Source organism: Tiliqua scincoides, chromosome 5 (genome assembly GCF_035046505.1).
Source record: "Tiliqua scincoides isolate rTilSci1 chromosome 5, rTilSci1.hap2, whole genome shotgun sequence".
Taxonomy (NCBI): Eukaryota; Metazoa; Chordata; class Lepidosauria; order Squamata; family Scincidae; genus Tiliqua; species Tiliqua scincoides.
Genome location: NC_089825.1, coordinates 17,373,627 through 17,381,484, shown reverse-complemented (window position 1 = coordinate 17,381,484; position 7,858 = coordinate 17,373,627).

Sequence of the window (7,858 nt, the reverse complement as noted above, 5' to 3'; positions counted from 1 at the left end):
AGCAGCCCCTCCCCTGCGGAGCCATTCAGGGTGGGGAGGGCGAGCCTGGCTACGAATGGGTAGGGGCCACTTGCACGCTGCGGTGAGACTCACCGCAAGACTTAGTGCTTTGCCCCCTCTAGCTACGCCACTGACGCGCGTTTGCTCTCAGAGCCTGGCTACGAATGGGTAGGGGCCGCTTGCACTTAGTGCTTTGCCCCCCTCTAGCTACGCCACTGACGCGGGTTTGTTCTCAGGCTCACAGAGCCTGGCTACGAATGGGTAGGGGCCGCTTGCACTTAGTGCTTTGCCCCCCTCTAGTTACGCCACTGACGCGGGTTTGTTCTCAGGCTCACAGAGCCTGGCTACGAATGGGTAGGGGCCACTTGCACGCTGCGGTGAGACTCACCGCAAGACTTAGTGCTTTGCCCCCTCTAGCTACGCCACTGACGCGCGTTTGCTCTCAGAGCCTGGCTACGAATGGGTAGGGGCCGCTTGCACTTAGTGCTTTGCCCCCCTCTAGTTACGCCACTGACGCGGGTTTGTTCTCAGGCTCACAGAGCCTGGCTACGAATGGGTAGGGGCCGCTTGCACGCTGCGGTGAGGCTTCCTGCAAGACTTAATGCTTTGCCCCGTCTAGCTATGCCACTGGCTACGTGGCAGTTTCGGGGGAGCAGAGAGCAACTTGGGGACCAGCGCTTTTCCGCGTGGGGAAAAAGGCGCAGTGGGGGGCTCTGGCAGGAGGCAGCACGCTCCCCCCACGACCGCCACCCCTTGTTTGCTTCTTCTCGCATGCGCTCTTGTAGCATTTCTCATAGGCCCTGGTTTCCGCACTCCTCCCCATCTTTGCTGCCCTCCTCTGAGCTGGTTCCAGTTTAACAATGTTGCCCTTAAAACGTGGTTCCCAAAAGTGGATAAATATTCAAGGTGAGATCTGGCTAGTGCTGACCAGAGTAGTGCTTCTTCTTCTTATGGTTTGGATTCCCTGCCTCTGTTAATGCTGCCCAGCATCACATTTGCCTTTCTTGCCACTGCATGACGCAGCTGTCTCATGTTCAGCTTCTGCACCCCCCCATTCCATGCCTGTTTGCTCAGAAGTGAGTCCAGCTTTGTTCAATGGAGCTTACCCCCATGGAAAATGTGCATAGGATTCTGCTACTAGACACCAATTTTTTTTTAAAAAAAAAAACAGGTGCTGCCACCAAGCCCCATCTCCCCCATCCTGTGAGAATTTTTTTTACTTTATGTGCAGGACTTTACATGTGGACTCTGTTGAACTTCATCTTTGTGTGTAGGCCCAATTATGTAGCCAAATTCTGATTTGGCTACCTGGGGTGTTAGCAATCCCCCCCCCCCAGCTTTGTGCTTCTGCAAACTCAATGAGGATCCCTTCTGCTCATCCAGGTCCTTTATAGCAATGCTGAACAGCCCACAGCCCAAAACAGATTCCTGTGACACCCCCACAACGCCTCTTTCCAACTTGATGTGGAGCAATTTATTTGCAGTAGTTGGGAATGGTGGTTCAACCACTGTTTTGAATCCACCTAACAGTAGTACCATCTAGCCCACATTTACCCATTTTATCCACAAAGGCAACAATGGAGACTTTGTCAAATGCTTTGCTGAAACCTAGGTACGCCATGTTCATGGCACTGCCATAATCTACTTGACTCTTATCCAGGGTGACCAGATGTCATAACCTCAAAAGAGGACAAGGCACCCCAAAATGTAGGACATCCAAGAAAATGTAGGGCATGACAAAATAAAAGCTGAACACACTTGTATGTTGATTTCATGTGGTTAATTTAAACACTATATTACTTATTGTTAAATTTAAAACTATATTACATTTAACTTATTAATTACAAGAAAGCTGTGTGCTGCTTGAAGGGATGCACTCACACAGACAAGGAGGACATTTATGTTCTTTTCCAGGACATGAGGCTGAAAAAGAGGATGTCACCCTGCACTCTATTATCTTGCTCTGCCACTTGTTTTTGAACAGAGCAGGCCAGAACAAGGGAGTTGGTAGAAGCAGTGCCCAGCTTCCAAAAAAGGAAGTTTTCTTCTTTTTTCAGAAGTGGGGCAGTGCTTCTCCCCACTTCCTTGTTCCAGTTTGCTCTGCTGCTCTGTTTGAAAAGGGTGGCAGAGGCAAGGTGGTGGCTGATGGGTTCAAGGTGTTGCTTATATCCATTTATTCTCTCCTGAAGGAAACCCTCTCCAGTCTGCCTGATGGATCATGGACCAGCCCTGGATCTCAGGTTCAGTCCCTGGCATCTTCAGCTAAGGTATTTGAAACCCTGAAGAGCCTATCGCTATAGGCAATATTCAGCTGGATGGACTCAGAGTTTGGCAGTTTCCCCGTTCATGTATGTGGAATGATGTAGGGGACTTATAAGATGAAATGTGGTGTCTAAGATAGTGGTCTCTAAGGACCCAGTCCTATCCAACTTTCCAGTGCCAGTACAACTGCAGTGCAGCCTGGAGGTAAGGGAACAAATGTTCCCTTACTTTGAGAGGGCCTCCATAACTACCTTCCCACCACAGGATGATGATGATGATGATGATAATAATAATACAGGCGTTTATATACCGCCTTTCTTGGTCATCAGATTTCTCCTCAGACTTTAATTCAAGGCAGTTTACATTGGCAAGCTGTTCTAAATCCCCATAGGGATTTTTACCATTGAAGAAAGGTTCTATCTTTCAAGAACTGCACAACATGTCAGATGGATCTTTTATGGTCTGTTATCACTTTCTGGCCTCCAGATTCCTCCCATGCAGGCTGACAAGCAGCACCTTCATCTCTCCAAGAGCAGGTGGAATAACTCGGCTGGGCTTGTCAGCTGCTTCAAGGTCTTGCCACTCATGGTGCCAGTAGCCTCCAACTGGCGACCTTCAGATGTTATCTTCAGGCAAATGGAGGCTCAACCCTCTAGACCAGACCTCCTGCCCACACACCCAACTGGCATGGCTATACCAGGGCCAGAAAGTTGGATAGGATTGGGCCCTAAGACTCTGCAAACTTGTCTAGAAAATGAATGCTATTCTGCTAAGAATTAAGAGGAAAACAAGAACACAAGAGGGGAGCCCAATAAGATAAGATTCTGTTCACAGTCTTTTTTTTTACAGCAACTTAACATGAAGCGCAGACATGTGACTCTTCTCAAACCTGGTTTTTTCAATGTAGCCATGCTATGCTAAACTGTATCTACACCCAATTCTCTCTCTCTTTGTCATCAAGACACTTCATACTGTATAAGATGCACGTGGCATGTGTTTGAAATAGGCACAGACCCATACAAAGTCTTTACTTGCCACTGTTCTTCCTGTTAGAGGCACTGTGCCTTCTAACAGCTATCAGATGTGGCAGACAGAAGCTCAACAAGTACCATTGTGCAGTCACTTCACCTTGGAGCCAGGATTAAATCATGCCAGGATTAAATCATACTGAACATCTTCTTTTCCATCTTCAATCTGTTAACATGCACGGAGTCTATCAGGAACATCAGCAGCAACCTTACAGCTAAGAGCTATTGTGATGCACTAAACAGAAAAGAGGATTGGGATGTGGGGTGGAGCTTAGTTCAGGCATTCCTTCTGTCTTATCAAGTGCACAAGCCACTATTTCTCAACTTCACCTCTCGAGCTATGGTGGTGATGTCACACATTATTGAAAAAGAAAATTTAAAAAAGGAAGCAGATCTTTACAAACGGGATTTTGGTTTTACAAACGGCAACTTTTGGTTGCCTGGCTGAAACTGCAAAAGTTCTTTCTCTGTGGGAGTGGGTGCATGATGGAAGTTGTTCAGGCCTGCAAGAAAAGGCTATAATGTGCTTTGCAAATAAATAGCACACCATTGGCCCAATCCTATCTGCCAGCAGAAGTATGAGGATGCTGGTGGAAGTGACATCAGTGGTGGCACTAGGGGTGTGTGGGCCACACCGTATAATGCGCACAAGGGGGGCAACACCACTACTGGCCAAAAATTTTTAAATTTATTTTCAAATAATGCCATCATGTTATATATTAATCGATGTGTAATTTCATGCCTAATGCAATGAAAGAAACCACGTTGAAATATCTCTATTCTATCAAAAATTATAGCCAAAAAACCATTGGGGTAAGTTGAGTGGTACACCATTGGGTGGTGCATCGCCACCCCCACCACTCAGGGCGTTGCCCCACCTACTGCATGGGAGGAGGTCCATCATGGGGGTGACGTGCTGACCTCCCAGACCAGGTGACGCAAACCGTAGCAATGCCGCTGAGTGACATTCCACTAATAAGTGCAATGAAGCCACAAACATAATGGCAGGTATTGTCCATGTTGCAGGCCAATGGAGAAGTCACTGTCAGCTGGTGCCAGTGAGTTGATAGTGGGGGTGGGTGATGGGAAGAACAAGGGCATTTCTGAGGGGGGAGGAACTGGGGGTGAGAGAGGATGGATCTGACAGCAATGGCACATACCAAATTTTATCCCTCTCACAAATCACCCTGCCCCTCTTCAGACATAACCTACCAAAACAAGGAGACACATGTCCAAGGAGACACATAGGTGGTCCCAGGACTTATGCAGAGTTATGTAAAAATTATTTTTACTTAATATTATTATTATTATTATTATTATTATTATTATTATTATTATTATTAACAGTATTTCTATACCGCTTTTCAACAAAAAGTTCACAAAGCGGTTTTCAGAGAAAAATCAAATAACTAATGGCTCCCTGTCCCAATAGGGCTCACAATCTAAAAAGATGGAAAAGAACACCAGCAGACAGCCACTAGAAAAGACACTGCTTGGGTGAGGAGGGCCAGTTACTCTTCCCCTTTTCATTCCACCCTCTCCCTGTTTCTTTTCTTTATGTCCCCTCTCTCTCCATCTTTTCCCCTAAAGAGATGATGGGGCTGGTACCACTGATGTGAGGCCTCTTTTGAATTTCATTTGATGTTTGCACACTGAAACACCACTTTTCCAATTCCTGGGAAAGCCCAAGGCAGCTTGCAAGAGTTAAAAACAATAAATCAGATACAATACAACCGTTAACACAACAGTAAAAAACAAAAACAACAAGCCAATAAAACAGCACAGGTGCACTTCAAACAGCCAGGAGAGCGAAAACCAAACCCACAACCCACAACAAAATGCACACCAAGGCCATCAGGATGACCCCACTGGAAAATCAAAGACAAACTACCACCTAATCAGCAGGCAGGCTAAATGTCTGCCTAAACCAAGTCTGAAAAACACTTGTGGAAGAAGCAAGATTGCGTCTCCAAGGACAAGGCAGTCCAGGACAAGGCAGTCTGTCTGTTGCTTCTGAGTTCTTTCCATTTGCTCCACCACCCTTAAAAACTCTCAAAACAGCCCCATTATAGGGGACAGGCAGGGCAGCATGGGTGGAGATGGTCTTTTGAATGCTGGCCTCAAACAGTTAGGCCCTTTAAACTTCAGGGCTTTAGAAGGGATAAGCAGTACCTTAGGTTGGGCTGTGATCTGATTTTGCCTCACAACAGACTCAATGAAGACCAAGGATTTTCTACAGGACTGGTTTTCTTTGGTAGGAGTATGCCAAGTTTCATTTTTACTTCACCCAAAGAGTTCAGGGTAGTGTATGTTTACTTCTCCCCCCTCTTTTATCCACATAACAACCCTGCGAGGTAAATTAGGCTTGGAGAAAATACTGAGTTATGGTCATGCAGTGAACTTCGTGGCTGTATAGGGATTTGAATTCAGGTCTAAGTCCAGCACTTAATGAAATTAACCACCCATGGATAATTGTATAAAAATGAAGTATGATTCACAGCTCTATGGAGGAAGGGTCTTCTTCAATATTCAAAAGTTAGGACTTTAAAAGAAAACCCACACACCTGAACTTCAGAAAAAAAATTAACTAGAAGATTCATATCTATCAGTGCAATCCCCTTGAGTTCCTCCCAAGGACATGTAAACAGTTTCCTTTGAAATAACATACCCTCATTTTATGACTCCCAGATACTATCCCAGCCTTATGTTCTCAGGCTCCCTTTCTTGTAGCTGAGTCCATGTGATTCATCCCTCACAGAATTCTTCAGGTAGCCTGCTCCTCCCTCAAGAGAATGTAAAAGACTGATGACTGAAGCAGGCAGAGGATGTATATCGGGTGTAGAGCAAGGGCACTTGGGAGGAACCTGGATGACAGCTGGGATGTCCAGAAGGTGGAGGCAAGTAGGATGCCTTAGGAAAGACACTCCTCCTTATGAGTTTGTGTGCAGCTAGACCTTGAGGTGTCATTATTTTTAAAACCCTGGTGGTGTGGTTCCTATGCATAAGATCATAATTAATTCTAATGACAGCCTTTTTCTTGCAGACCAACTTCACAGGAAGAGGAGGCCTCTCTTTCGCAAGTTGCTGCAGTAGATTTACAAGGACGCATCATACTATGCCATACAAAAAAGCCTGCAATTAGACCAGAGGGGAGGAGTCCGTGGAAAAGTTGATCGGACTGCACGTGTCAGAAAAAATCAATCAAGGCCATTCACCTGCCTGCCCACCTCAGACCTGAGAGGGCCGAGAGGGTAAAGCAGTAATAATTGTTAACTGACATCACAAACCACCCAGGCATTTGATATACCAGATGCAAGGACAGTTATTTAAAGTGTATAGAAAAAAAAGGTTAAAGAATTTGCCTCTGCCCTACTGGAACTCTGCAAGAAACATACTAGCAGTGGCATAGCTAGAGGGGGTGCAAAGCACTAGGTTCTGTCTGGCATGTAAGGGCCCCCTTCCCTTTGGAGCCATTCCAGGAGCTGGGAGTAAAATGGAGGTGTATATGCCCAAACAAAGCCATAGAAGAATGGATTTTATGCTATAGCTACAAATAGAGCAAGATCCCAGATTCGTTTTTGATATTTTTATTTCAAACCATATTTAACTGCATTTGCCATTTGCTTGCCCATTCACCCAATCTGTAGAGATCCTTTCATGACCTGCTTTGGTTTTAAGCTCCCCAAATAGTTGTGAATTTTTGAATTTGGCCACGTCGCTGTTTACCCCTAACTCCAGATCGTTTATGAACAAGTTCATTACGGCTTACAAGTCATAGTAGGTATGTGAAAGCTCTTGGTTTTAGAGGCAGGCTGCCTTTGATTGCCAGATGCAGGGGAGGGCACCGGGACGCAGATTGTGTCTGTTGTCTTGCGTGCTCCCTGGGGCATTTGGTGGGCCACTCTGAGATACAGGAAGCTGGACTAGATGGGCCTTCTGCCAGATCCAGCAGGGCTCTTCTTATGTTCTTAAGTCAAAAACTCCAGTCCCAACACAGTTCCATGGGGGACCTCACTTCTTATTTTCCTCCACTGTGAAAATATCCCATTTACTCCTACTCTCTTTTTCCTATTCTTTCACAAGTTACCTGTCATTTCATTCCATGACTGCTAATACATAAGCTGCATTGAAATAGGCAGCTGTGGTGGAAGAACAAAGTGTAGCATTTATGTCTGAATGCCAGGTGTAAGGGAGTAGCAACAGGATACAGGTATCGAGTTGTATTGTGTGCTCCCTGGGGCATCTGGTGGGCCACTGTGGAATACAGGAAGTGGGACTAGATGGGCCTTTGGCCTGATTCAGCAGGGCCCTTCTTATGTTCTTATCATCAAAAGTCAATCAATCAAAAAACAAGAGCTATTGTGCAACTCCATTCATTAAATGGATAAATTAAGAAAGTTGCTTAGGAAATAGCCCTGCTTAGGAAAACTCTCAGGTTTGTGCATACCACACACTGGCCACTGCATGAAGTGTACATACTTATTTCATATCCCATAGGAGCCCCCACTGTGTTGGCTAAAGTTCAGTATGGCAGCACCAATCAAGAGTGAGATGGGTGAGTCATTTCT